A 12,817-nucleotide genomic window follows, 5' to 3' on the forward strand; every position below is an offset into this window, starting at 1 on the left:
CAGGTTTGAAGGGGAGTGTGGGAGAGGGGAGAGGGCAAGGAGGATGGCTGCATCCTTGATGATTGAGGAGAGTGTAGACACAGGAAAGCAGAGGGGACGTGAGCGAACGAGCCGCTCAACAGGCACGGCACTGGACTTTCCCAGCTTAAAGGCAGAACCTAATTTTTGGTTGAAATGCAATGAGTAACAAACTTTACTCTTACTCATGAGGAGAAAAGCAGGCTTGGGATACTTTCCCAGGGGTAGCCTCTTGGTAAACGGTCAGTGCCCTTGTCTTCACTTGAGGTTCGGGAGAACTGTGACATGGTGAAAACCTGTTTCTGAGCCGGGACCTTGACCTGAGAACCTAGGGAGACAGGGAGCACTTGGTTCAAGGCCCCAGGCTGCTGCCCAGGGATGCTCTAGGCTCAGGGGCTCTGGAAGTGGACCCTTCACACACACACACTGCTCACACTGACCATAAGGGCCCAGGCCAGGGGAGGCCCGCTCACGGCCACAGTGGACTGGCCTTTCCCAAACCCTCAGCTCTACCATTATACATTAGGCCACTGTTGCCTGCAGGACGAGGGGTGGGGGAAGAAAACACGACTCATGTACTGCCCACACTCCGGGTGCCTTTTGACTTCATGGCATATTTAAGCTCGTGGGGTGGGTTATACGGGAGAGGGAATTTAGCAGCCGTCGATCATGCCCAGTACTGGAACTAAGAGGTCCTTTACTATTCTTTGCTGCCATCACGAATCACATAATGCCATTCGATGGACTTCTGGGCTGAATCGAGCTTCATCGAAAGGGTTTCTACCACTCACGAATTCACCTCTTAACCCACTCATTTGTTTATTCAACAAATGTTTATGGAGTGCCATGCACCACGCTGTGTGCAGGGTACGCAAAGGCAAAGTTCCTTGTTCTCAGAGGCCCCAGGCCGGGAGGGGCCAGCCAGACCTACTGTGCAGTGAGACCAGGGAGGTGTGCCCAGCGCACAGATCGAGACTGCTCCCATAGTTTCCATGCGTAACCGTGATTCCCAAATGAGACCGTTTGGGGTTTAAGTCTCAAGCACCAGCAAGGTATGCATTGGAGCTACCCAGCATCCATAAGGATGAGAAGGGTCTCCAAGATATCCTTAGCCAGTCCCCATTCATAAATACCTCTCACTTTGCCAACGAGAGCCCATTTCTAATACGTATCGTGGTCGTTACCAGGCCACTAATTTTACCAGTGGTCATTTCAGATATTCAGGACACTAATTAGCATTGCCGTGGCTTTGAGCAAGGCACAGGTAATAGAAGTGCTTGTCGTAGGCACACATCTAGAGGGCGAGTGTCCCGATGAGAATGCTAATTGTCCGCCCCTGGACTGTGAATTCTTTTTCTTTTCTTTTTTTTTAATGTTCCTATTTATTTTTGAGACAGAGAGAGACAGAGCATGAGCAGGGGAGGGGCAGAGAGAGGGGGAGACACAGAATCCGAAGCGGGCTCCAGGCTCTGAGCCATCAGCCCAGAGCCCGACGCGGGGCTCGAACTCACGGACCGTGAGATCGTGACCTGAGCTGAAGTCGGACGCTCAACTGACTGAGCCGCCCAGGTGGCCCTGGACTGTGATTTCTTAATTGGAATGTCAGCAGCAGCTGGTTTACAGCTTAATGTAAGTGACACATGCATAAGGTCACACAGTATTTTCTTGAAATCTTTTCAAAGTATAAACATCCTAAGAAGAATGAATGCCTACTGTAGTTGTCCATTAACGATGTGTAACATTGTTGAATTGCTCCCGACGTCACCTTCCAGTCATTGCCTTCCTAAGACTTCCATGACCAGGAACTATGTTTTCCCTGTTGAAACTTCATTTCTGTGGAAGCATAAAGGATGCCCTCTTGTGTATGGCTTCTTTTGTCCAACATGTGTCTGGGAGGCACATCTGTGTTGTTCCATGAAGCTACAGTTCGTTCTTTTTCTTTGTTGTGGAATATTCCATTCTACCGTCGATGAACATTTTTGTTGTCTCAGGTGTGAGAACTCCGGGAGCCCCAGATCCTCACCAATAGTTGGTATTGTCCGTCTTCTTAATTGTTAGCATTCCGATGTGTAGGTCGTACTGTCACTTAATTTTAATTCCCTCTATTATTAATGGTGTTGAGCGCCTTATCATATGTTTATTGGCCATTTGAATATCTCATTTCTGAAGTGCCTATCCATTTCTGTCACTCATTTTTCTACTGGGTTGTCCATTTGTTTCATATTGATGTGTAGGAGTTCTCTATAGGATTCTAGATACCTGAACTTCCGAAGTATATTATATATGTTGCAAAAGTCTTCTACTAGGTAAGTTGCCTTTTCACTTTCTTCATAGTATCTTTGATGAATAGAATTTTAATGTAGGGTATATTATTAATCCTTTCCTTTAAAAAAAAAAACTGTGGTGGAGGGACGCCTGGGTGGCTCAGTTAGTTAAGTGTCTGACTTTGGCTCAGGTTATGATCTCACAGTTTATGAGTTCAAGCCCCATGTCAGGCTCCATGTTGACACCTCAGAACCTGGAGGCTGCTTCGGATTCTGTGTCTCCCTCTCTCTCTGCCCCGGCCCTGCTTGTGCTCTCTCTCTCTCTCTCTCTCTCTCTCTCTCTCTCTCTCTCTCAAAAATAAATAAATAAATAAACATTTAAAAAAATAAAAAAAAATAGAAAAATTAAGGTGGGAAACACAGAACACAAAATTCACCATCTCAGCCATAAATATGTTCACATTGTTGTCAAACAGATCTCCAGAACATTTTTCTCTTGCAAAACCATTAAATAACAACTACCATCTCCCACCTCCCCCCAGCCCCTGGCAATCACCATTCTACTTTCTGTTTCTGTGAATTTGACTACTCTAGGTACCTCATATAAGTGGAATTGGATAGTATTTGTCTTTTTGTGACAGGCTTATTTCAATGTCCTCAAAGTTCATCTGTGTTTTAGCATGTGATAGTAATCTTTTCCTTTTTTCCTCAGTTTTTATATATTTTAAAAATCGGGTTAAGGAAGGTTCCTTACATTCCTAAATCCTAGGGGTTTTTATCCTGTTGACTTCCGTCAGTTGCTTTCCTGAAACTCCTTTTTTCAAATAAATCAATCATGAATTCCTGGGATTAAGCGTAACGTGGTGTGATGTGCTATCCTTTTAATATAACGCCTACAGGTTTCCATTTGTCAACATTGTGTTTATGATTTTTGCATCTATGTTTAGTGAGAATGGTCTGCAATACTACTTTCTCGTCATGTCCTTGCCAGGTTTTGTTCCCAAGGTTACACCAGATGTATAAAATAAGTCGGGAAGTATTTGCTCTTTTTCTGTCCTCTGGAAGAGTTTGTGTAAGATTGGAATTATCCTCCTTTATAAATATTTGATAGAATTCATTGACAAAGCCGGCTGTGCCAAGTTTTCTGTGTGTAGTGAGATTCAATTGCATTAATAGTTAATGGCATATAAAATCTTTCTCCCTCTTCTCGTGGCACTTTTGGTGAGCTTCTTCCAGGATTTTGTCTATTTCATCAGGATTTTTGTTTTGGGAGAGCCTGGCTGGCTCAGTTGGAGGAACATGCAACTCTTGATCTTGGAGTCATGAGTTAGAGCCCCATGTTAGGTGTAGAGATTACAAGAAAGAGGGACGCCTGGGTGGCTTGGTCGGTTAAGTGTCCGACTTCAGCTCAGGTCACGATCTCACGGTCCATGAGTTCGAGCCCCGCGTCGGGCTCTGTGCTGATGGCTCAGAGCCTGGAGCCTGTTTCAGATTCTGTGTCTCCCTCTCTCTCTGCCCCTCCCCTGTTCATGCTCTGTCTCTCTCTGTCTCAAAAATAAATACATTAAAAAAAAGAGAGAGAGATTACAAGAAAGAAAGAGAAAGAAAGAAGGAAAGAAAAAAGGAGGGAGGAAGGAAGGAAAAAGTTTTTAAAAAGTTAAAAATTTTTTAAAAATATTTTTTTTATTTTGGGGGGCATAAATTTATCATAATCTTGTTACTGTCTTTTCTAATATCTGAAAGATCTATGGTGATGCTTTTTTTATTCCTGATATTAAAAAAATTTTTTAATGTTTACGTATTTTTGAGAGAGAAAGAGAATGGGAGTGGGAGAGGGAGACACAGAATCCGAAGCAGGCTCCAGGCTCTGAGCTGTCAGCACAGAGCCTGACATGGGGCTCGAACCCATGAACCGAGAGATCATGACCTGAGCCGAAATCGGACGCTCAACTGACTGAGCCACTCAGGTGCCCCTATTCCTGATGCTTTAATTTGTGCTCTTTCTAAGAGTTTCTTAAGTACTCTTGCTAGGGACTTCAGTGTTTTGAGCTATCAGTAGTTTTTTTCCAAGAACTAACTTTTGGCTACATTGACCCTTTATTATATGTTTGGTTTTTATTTTATTAATTTCTGCTTTTTTAAAAATCTCCTTCCGGGGCGCCTGGGTGGCGCAGTCGGTTAAGCGTCCGACTTCAGCCAGGTCACGATCTCGCGGTCCGTGAGTTGGAGCCCCGCGTCGGGCTCTGGGCTGATGGCTCAGAGCCTGGAGCCTGTTTCCGATTCTGTGTCTCCCTCTCTCTCTGCCCCTCCCCCGTTCATGCTCTGTCTCTCTCTGTCCCAAAAATAAATAAAACGTTGAAAAAAAAAATTAAAAAAAAAAAAAATCTCCTTCCTTGGGGCGCCTGGGTGGCGCAGTCGGTTAGGCGTCCGACTTCAGCCAGGTCACGATCTCGCGGTCCGTGAGTTCGAGCCCCGCGTCAGGCTCTGGGCTGATGGCTCGGAGCCTGGAGCCTGTTTCCGGTTCTGTGTCTCCCTCTCTCTCTGCCCCTCCCCCATTCATGCTCTGTCTCTCTCTGTCCCAAAAATAAAAAAATAAACGTTGAAAAAAAAATTTAAAAAAAAAAATCTCCTTCCTTTATTTTCTTTGTGTTTAACTTCTCTTCCTTTCCTAGGCTTCTGAGATCAATGTGATTTTCAGCCTTTCTTCTTTTCTAAAATAGGTATTTAAAGCTATCACTTCTCCAGTTAGCCCAGTGTTTGCTGCTTCCTACAAGATTTGACATGTCATTTTTCATTATTCAGTTAGAATATTTTCTAATATCTATTGTAATTTATCCTTTGACCCATGATTTATTTGGAAATATTTTGCTTAATTTCCATACATATGGGAATTTCCTAGTAATCTTTTGTCTAATTTCACTATGGCTAGAGAACATATATATGACTTAATCCTTTCAAGTCAGTTGACATTTCATTTATGATCAATTTTGTAAAAGTATTCTGTGTGTATCTGAAAAGAATGTGTATTCTACAGTTTTTTTTAATTGTATCTTTTATTTTTTTATTTTTTTTTAATGTTTATTTATTTTTGAGACAGAGAGAGACAGAGCATGAATGGGGGAGGGTCAGAACGAGAGGGAGACACAGAATCTGAAGCAGGCTCCAGGCTCTGAGCCGTCAGCCCAGAGCCCGACGCGGGGCTCCAACTCACAGACCGCGAGATCGTGACCTGAGCCGAAGTCGGACGCTTAACCGACTGAGCCACCCAGGCGCCCCTACAGTTTTTAGATATGATCTGTATATGTCAAATAGGCCAAATTTATTAGATAAGCATGCTTTTCAAATATGTATTCTTAGCTTTTTGTCTGATTACTCTAATTGTTACTGATAGAGATATTTAAAACCTCTCTCTATGATCATGGATTATGGATTTCTTTTTTTAGTTCACATATTTTTAAGTGCATTTATTTATTTTGAGAGAGAGAGAGAGAGTACTCGAGCAGGAGAGGGGCAGGGAGAGAGAGAGAGAGAGAGAGAGAGAGAGAGAGAGAGAATCCCAAGTGAGCTCTGCACTGTCAGTACGGAGCCTGGCACAGGGCTGGAACTTACGAACCATGAGAACTGGCCCTGAGCCAAAATCAAGAGTCGGATGCTTAACCGACTAACCCGCCCAAGCTCACCTTGTTCACTTATTTCAGATTCATATACTTTGAGTTTCCGTTAAGTACACACAGATTTAAAAATTAATGTCTTCCTGGTAAATTGAAACATTTATCTTTACGAAATGAGCCTCCTTCTCTCTAGTATTGTTTTTTGGCTTAAAGTCTTCTTTGCCAGTTAGTCTTTCTATGTGTATTTTTTTTTTCATTCTTTTTTTTACTTTCAACTTTCCTGCACAGTTATATTTATTTTTAAATTTTTTTCCCTTAAAGTTATAGTTAAAGTATGTCTCTTATAAGCATCAGACAACCAATTGGAGCATTAATCCGTTTACATTTAATCATCAATGATTTGGGTTTAAAATTACTGTCTCTGTTTTCTCTGTGTTCTAGCTGTTTTTTTGTTCTTTATCCTCTGCTTTCCTGTGTTCTTTTGGAGGGATTAAGCATTTTAAAAATTATTATGTTCACTCTATCTATTACATTCTAACACATTCTCTCTTTTTTTTTTTTATTTAATTTTTTAAGTAATCTCTACCCCCAGCATGGGGCTTGAGCTCACAACCCTGAGATCAGAGTTGCATGCTCTACAGAGTGAGCCAGCCAGGCGCTCCTCTAACACATTTACTCTTCTTTTGGTGGTTACTCACAAATCCTTGACTTATCAAAGGGTGATACCATTTCCTGAACAATTTAAATACCTTCAAATATTTTGACTCCAATTACCTCCTCCCAATTCCTATGCTGTTGCCACACGTTTCAAATAATAATAGTGTGTGTGTGTGTGTGTGTGTGTGTGTGTGTGTACTCGTTTTATGCAGTCAGTATTCACTTAGATTCGTCCCCCACCTCATATTCACCTGCTTCAGTGTTCTTTCCCGCCTACATCATGGGGCTTTCAGTGCAGAGGCTTTCCGCGAGGATATTTTCACAAAGAAGTCCTGGTTGGCAGTTCTAACTTTCTTCTGACACTTTAAAGGTATCGCAGGGTCGGGGCACCTGGGTGGCTCAGTCGGTTGAGCGTGCGACTCTTGGTTTCCGCTCAGGTCGTGATCTCACGGTCCATGAGTTTGAGCCCCGCGTTGGGCTCTGCACTGGCAGCAAGAGCCTGCTTGGATTCTCTCTCGCACACGCTTTCTCTCTCAAAATAAATAAATAAATAAAGTTTTTTTGAGGTATCACAGTGTCTTCTGGCTTTCACTTTTTTTTTTTTTTTTTTTTTTTGGAAAAGTCGCTCTCAGTCATATGGTTGCTCTTTTGAAGGTTATGTGTCTCCTTTCACTTGTTGCTGTTAAATTATTTTCACCTCGGTTTTTAACAGTTTTAATTGGTGTGCTTGCCCGTAATGGTCTATGCGTTTTTTCTGCCTGTGGTTTGCATTGACTCTTGAATACGTGTCTTCCTGTTATTTTTCTCAGCTTTGTAAGATTCTCAGGGTATTCTGTTCCTTGAAGTTTCTGTTTTTTCGTTCTGTGTTACATTGGTCCTCAATTTGATTCCTGAAGTTTAAAATCACTCTTTTCATATAACATCCTGTTATCACCTCCCCTTGGAACTTTCGTTTAATTGCACCCACTTTCTTCTTCCTTTTTTTTTTTTTTTTTTTAGCTTATTTGTTTATTTTTGAGAGAGACAGAGACAGTGTGAGCAGGGGAGGGGCAGAGAGAGAGGGAGAGAGAAGGAATCCCAAGCAGGCTCTGTGCTGTCTGCACAGAGCCTGACTCGGGGCTCGAACTCACAAAACCGCTCTGATCATGACCAGAGCCAAAAAAACCAAGAGCTTAACCGACGGAGCCACCCAGGTGCTCCCGTGCCCGCTTTCTTCTTAAGTTCTGTAGTGTGAGGCTGTTGCTAGGAATTCGTTCTATTCTGTGAATTCTTTCTTCTAAGTTAGGTTTTTTGCCTTTTACGTGCATCTTCCTTTCATCTGAAGAGGGAATGGTAGCTAGAAGGGGGTGTAATTTTACTTTATCTGTTTGCTTTAAAGTATCTGGGCTCTGCTTTCTTTCCAGAAAGGTTACGTGTCCCATGTGAAGCTCTGCTTCACCTGCACAAGGCAGGTGCTGGTGTTTTGGATTCCAGAACCACCCGCCCTGCAGGTTACTGGTCTGTTTCCACCCACTTTGCTTCTGTCTGGGATTTGTTGACTCCTCGGTACGGTTGTGAAGGGTGAGGGTGGCTTGGGAGTGGAATCATGCTCCCTTCTTGACTCTTCTCCAGAATTTTCCGTTTCTCCTCTGGTAACTGGTTTTTGAAGTTTGCTGCAGAATATAATGTCCCTTTCCGTGCATGGTGGTTGTTTGTAAGAACTTTTTCCTGGTGTTTCGTGTTTTTTCCTCATTAAAAAAAATTCATATTCAGCAAGCCTAGTTTGTGTGTGTGTGTGTGTGTGTGTGTGTGTGTCCTCATGTTGAAGGTGTAGGGTAGAGAAAATGCGTGATGTGGGTTCAGTTGGACCACTTGGATGTTGTAAAGTGTGGCATGTAATCCACTCTAAGGATAAGGAAATGTTTGCTTATGCCCCGGCGACATATTTAGCCGTCTGGAGTGTGAGGGGTGAGGTAGAAGGAAGAGAAGGTTGAACAGAGGGAGAGCCGTCAGAAGGGGCGAGGACAAACAAGTACCCCAGACTGCAGCTGAGGGCAATGGAATCGGGGTTGGGGGAGACGAGAAGGGAGGAAGCCAGAGCAGAGGTTACGGGGACTCGTCAAGGCCACAGATACTCTGAAGTTCTGGAAGGTTCTGAGTCTCCCTCACTCACACTTCTTTTTAGCTGTCGCCTATTTGGGCCGAGTTCAGTTTGCCCAAGGCCACATGAGTCTGGGCGTCCTCTGGGTTGTAGGGTGATGGCCGTCTGGACCACGAGAGAGACCCCTGTGCTGCTGCCCGCCCTCACGCTGGCCCCCGGCCAGCTTCCACTGTGACACCGCTCTGCAAACGTGGGTCCCGTTGGCCAACTTGCACCCAACGGTCAGTGAGCTCTGGTTGATGAGCTGAGAGAAAACACAGGGTCAGAATTTAACCAGCAACGACAGGAGTTCCACGGAAGGAAACAGGACCACGTGTGGGCTCTCTGCGGGTTGGCATCTCGGGGCTGCAGTGAGGCAACAAAGAAATGCTCCTTGGTAAAATAACGTGTGGTGAGAGGCCTTCCACTTAAGATTGCGCGTGAGGTAATAGTCTGCGATTTCAAGTGGGGCAAAGCTTCTGGAGGAAAAATGGTCTTGGAGAGAACTGCTTCCTGCCTTTCCCCATCATGAAAGGGAGCTGTGTTCTCAGAACACAGCCATATTTATCCTCACCGGCAGCACCTCTGGGAGACAACTGGCATATGGGTATTGTTTTGCAAACATGCTAATTTTGTCTGCAATGCCATAAAATACATCCTATTTTTTTTTTAAATAAAAAACAAGTTGGATACAGCAGATTTGAGGCAGAAATGACCTGTCAGATGTGTGAAATGCCAAGTTTCTTTGCGCGAGGACTAAATTTTGTGGAGAGGGGTTACCTCCCTGTGTCAACGTGAGTCTACCGGCAGCAGGGAGGGAGTTCTGTTAGGGTGCCCTTTTACATTATAGGGCGGGGGCACCAAGGAAAAGCTGGGAAGAGAAGAGATGTTCTCATGGGCCTGGCTGTGGGCTGATTTGCTCACCTGCGTGTGAAAAGTGTGTGTGTGTGTGTGTGTGTGTGTGTGTGTGTGTGTGTTGCCCTCCCATGTGGATGTCAGTATATTCAAGTAGTACTCCAATGATGGCACCTTTCAGAGCTGATAGAAGAAACCATGGTTATGTGTAATGCATTCCTCGTAAATTGGAAATGAGCCCACAGTCCCCTTGGGTTTCAGTACTGTGTTCTTGGAACTAGATCTCCGCTCTGAGCAGTTACGAGGCAAAGATCAGGAGAATCTTGGGATCCGAGTAGATTTTCCTTCCTGTTTCTCCCAGTGCCATGGGTCCCCTCGTTCAAGAACACCCATAAGAATACCTCTAATGGGCGGGGCGCTGTTCTGCTCTGCTGACACAGTGCCTGGGACCCTGCCCTCGAGCAGCTCACGGCCAGTGTGTCAGTTTTTTCTGCATAATGAACCACCCCCCAAAACGTAATGGCTTAGTCAACACTCATTTACCTGGTGGTGATTTCCTGTGTAAACAGTTTGGGCTGGGCTTAGCTGGCTCGTTCTTCTGGTCTTGGCTGGGCTCACTCGGGGGGATGTGGCCAGCCCCCGGGGTTGACTGGTGTAGGATGGCCTCAGCTGGTGCCGGTCGCCTCTCCCCCACATGGCCTCTCATCCCTCAGTAGGCTCCCTGGGCTGGTTCACATGGCAGCTGGCAGGCTTCAGAGAAAGAGAGAGAGAAGGGAAGAGAAAGAGAGTGAGCATGCAAGGCTTTCACTGTTTTCTGTGGGTCAAAGCAAGTGACAGGCCAGTCCCAGTTCGAGAGCTGGAAAGAGAGTCACCGCTTCTGGAAGGAGGAGCTCCACAATCACACTGCAAAAGGACTCGGGGCAGGAAAGAGCGGTGTGGCCATTTTCATGATCTCCCTCCCTCAGCCAGTCGGTGCACACACGTTCACACAATATAACTGCATTATCTTAAGGTCAAAGATTTAAGTCATGGGCTTCTTAAATGTCCAGCTGGTTTGGGTAGATTTTAGAGAAACGTTTTGTCACAGTAGCTTTTTTTTCGTTTTGTTCTGTTTTTAAGGCAAAAATGGTACTTCAGTGCAAAACCTAGTGTTTATTTGGCAGGACGGATGAGAATTTGTGCGTACAAAAGGTTTGCAACTCAACTCGGCAGGTCTCAAGACCATGGAATTCTGACACCAGCTGGGTGTCATATGATTTAATTCAGTGCTGACGTTAGCTACTCAGTAGTGAAGGGCTCAGTCCCGCAAGGCTGCCTCCACTTGAGACGCCAAGCCTAAGTCCTGGGCCTCTTGTACTTCTGACCAGCCGGCTGTAAATTGGGGATTCTCACAACTGTCTCCTCAAGCTCAGTAATTTGCTAGAAAGGCTCACAGAACTCAGGGAAGCACTTTACTTGCATTTACCGATTTATTATAAGAGGATATTATAAAGAATACAGATGAACAACCAGATGTAGAGGTATACAGGGCAAGGTCTGGGAGGATCCCAGGCACAGGAGCTCCTGTCCCCGTGAAGTCAGGGGGAGCTACCCTCCCAGCACATTGGATGCAGTCACCAACCTAGAAGCTCTTTGAACCCGGTAGTTCAGGGGTTTTATGGAGGGTTCATTACTTAGGCATCATTGATTCAATCATGGCCGTTAGTGATTAACTCCGTCTTTTAGTCCCCTTCCCCCTCCTCAGAGGTCAGAGGCCGGGGCCGAGAGTGCCAACCCTCTAATCACTTGGTTGGTTCCTCTGGCAACCAGCCGCGTCCGGAAGCCATCTAGGGGTCACCTCATTAGCATAAATTCAGGTATGGCCAAGAGGAGTGTGTTATGAATAACAAAAAATGTTCCTCTCACTCCTATTGCTTGGAAATCCCAAGGCTTTTAGGAGCTCATGCTAGGAACTAAACATCTATGTCTTACTATATCCCAACGTCATAGGGAGCCATGAAGTATGACTTCCAGTAGGACTTGACTTTCAAAAACCATTGTGAATGGGGAAAGCCCCATGGGCTGCTCTCTTCTGAGGACACGGCTTCTTGGGCCTTCTTGACCTGCTGTCCCTACATTCTGCTCTCCTAACTGTGGGGCCCTTTGTTCATTCTTACTCAGCTCATTTAGAATATTTCACAGCGTAATCTCAAGAAGTCTTACAAAGAGCAAGTCCGCGTTTTAAAAGATACATTTTTATGTAAACATAACATACATACAAATCCTAAGGGAACAGATCAATTAATTTTCAGAAAATAAAGAAACTAGCTATCACACAGGTCAAGAAGTGGGCTGCCCGTATCCGCAAAGCCCTGCTTGTCCCCAGACTCAGTAATTACTGCTTCTGTCTACCAACCTGACTTTTAACACCATAGATTAGCTTTGCTTATTTTTGACCTTTATGCAATTAGAATCACACAAAGTGTATTCTTTTGTGTCTGGCTTCTTTTGCGCAACATGCTGGCTGTGAGATTCATCTGTGTCCTTGTCAGAAGCAATGGCTTGTTCATTTCATTGATGTACAGATTTTCCTCGTACAGATACGCCGTGATTTACATCAGTTCTGCCGTGAATGGACATTTGGATTATTTCCAGGTTTTGGTTATTATGAGCATTCATGTGCATGTCTGTTGGGGCCCAAACACTGGATATCATCAGTTAACACTAGATACTGTCCATCTGCTTAATTTTAGCCATTCTGGTGCTATGTAATGGCATATTTTTATGGCTGTAATTAGCATTCCTCTGTTACTAATGAGGTTGACCATCTTTACACATGCTTAATGACTACTTAGATAGATGTCTTTTTTGTGCTATACCAACTCAAGTCTCTTGCCAACTTCTCTATGGTTTGTCTGCCTACCTAGTATTGATTTGTAGGCGTTCTTTATCAATTCTGGACGTGAATCTTTTGGAGATGATATGTGTTGCAAATATCTTCAAGTCTGTGGCTTTCTTTTTAACTGTCTTCATGGTAGCTTTTGATAAACAGAAGTCCCTAAAGTTAATATAACCCAATTATCTATCCTTGTGCCAATACCAGAGTCTTACAAAGTATTTCAGTTTAATAGTAAATCTTGAAATTTTGCACATTTCAAGGAATCTTCTTGGTTCTCTGCATTTCCAGAAATTTCAGCATCAGCTTGTCCGAGTCTGAGATTTTCATTAGGGTTGTATCAAATCTATGTCGCTCAATTTGGACAGAGTTGACAGCTTATCAGTTTTGAGCCTTCTGTTTCATGATCATGGTATAT

At 44.2% G+C, this 12,817-nt stretch overlaps 1 protein-coding gene across 1 annotated transcript in view; it reads left to right on the forward strand.

The window, feature by feature from the left end:
* Positions 1–12,817, forward strand: part of SUSD5 (sushi domain containing 5) — a 42,712-nt gene that overhangs the window by 25,880 nt on the left and 4,015 nt on the right. The window lies entirely within an intron of this gene.

Source organism: Lynx canadensis, chromosome C2 (genome assembly GCF_007474595.2).
Source record: "Lynx canadensis isolate LIC74 chromosome C2, mLynCan4.pri.v2, whole genome shotgun sequence".
NCBI lineage: Eukaryota > Metazoa > Chordata > Mammalia > Carnivora > Felidae > Lynx > Lynx canadensis.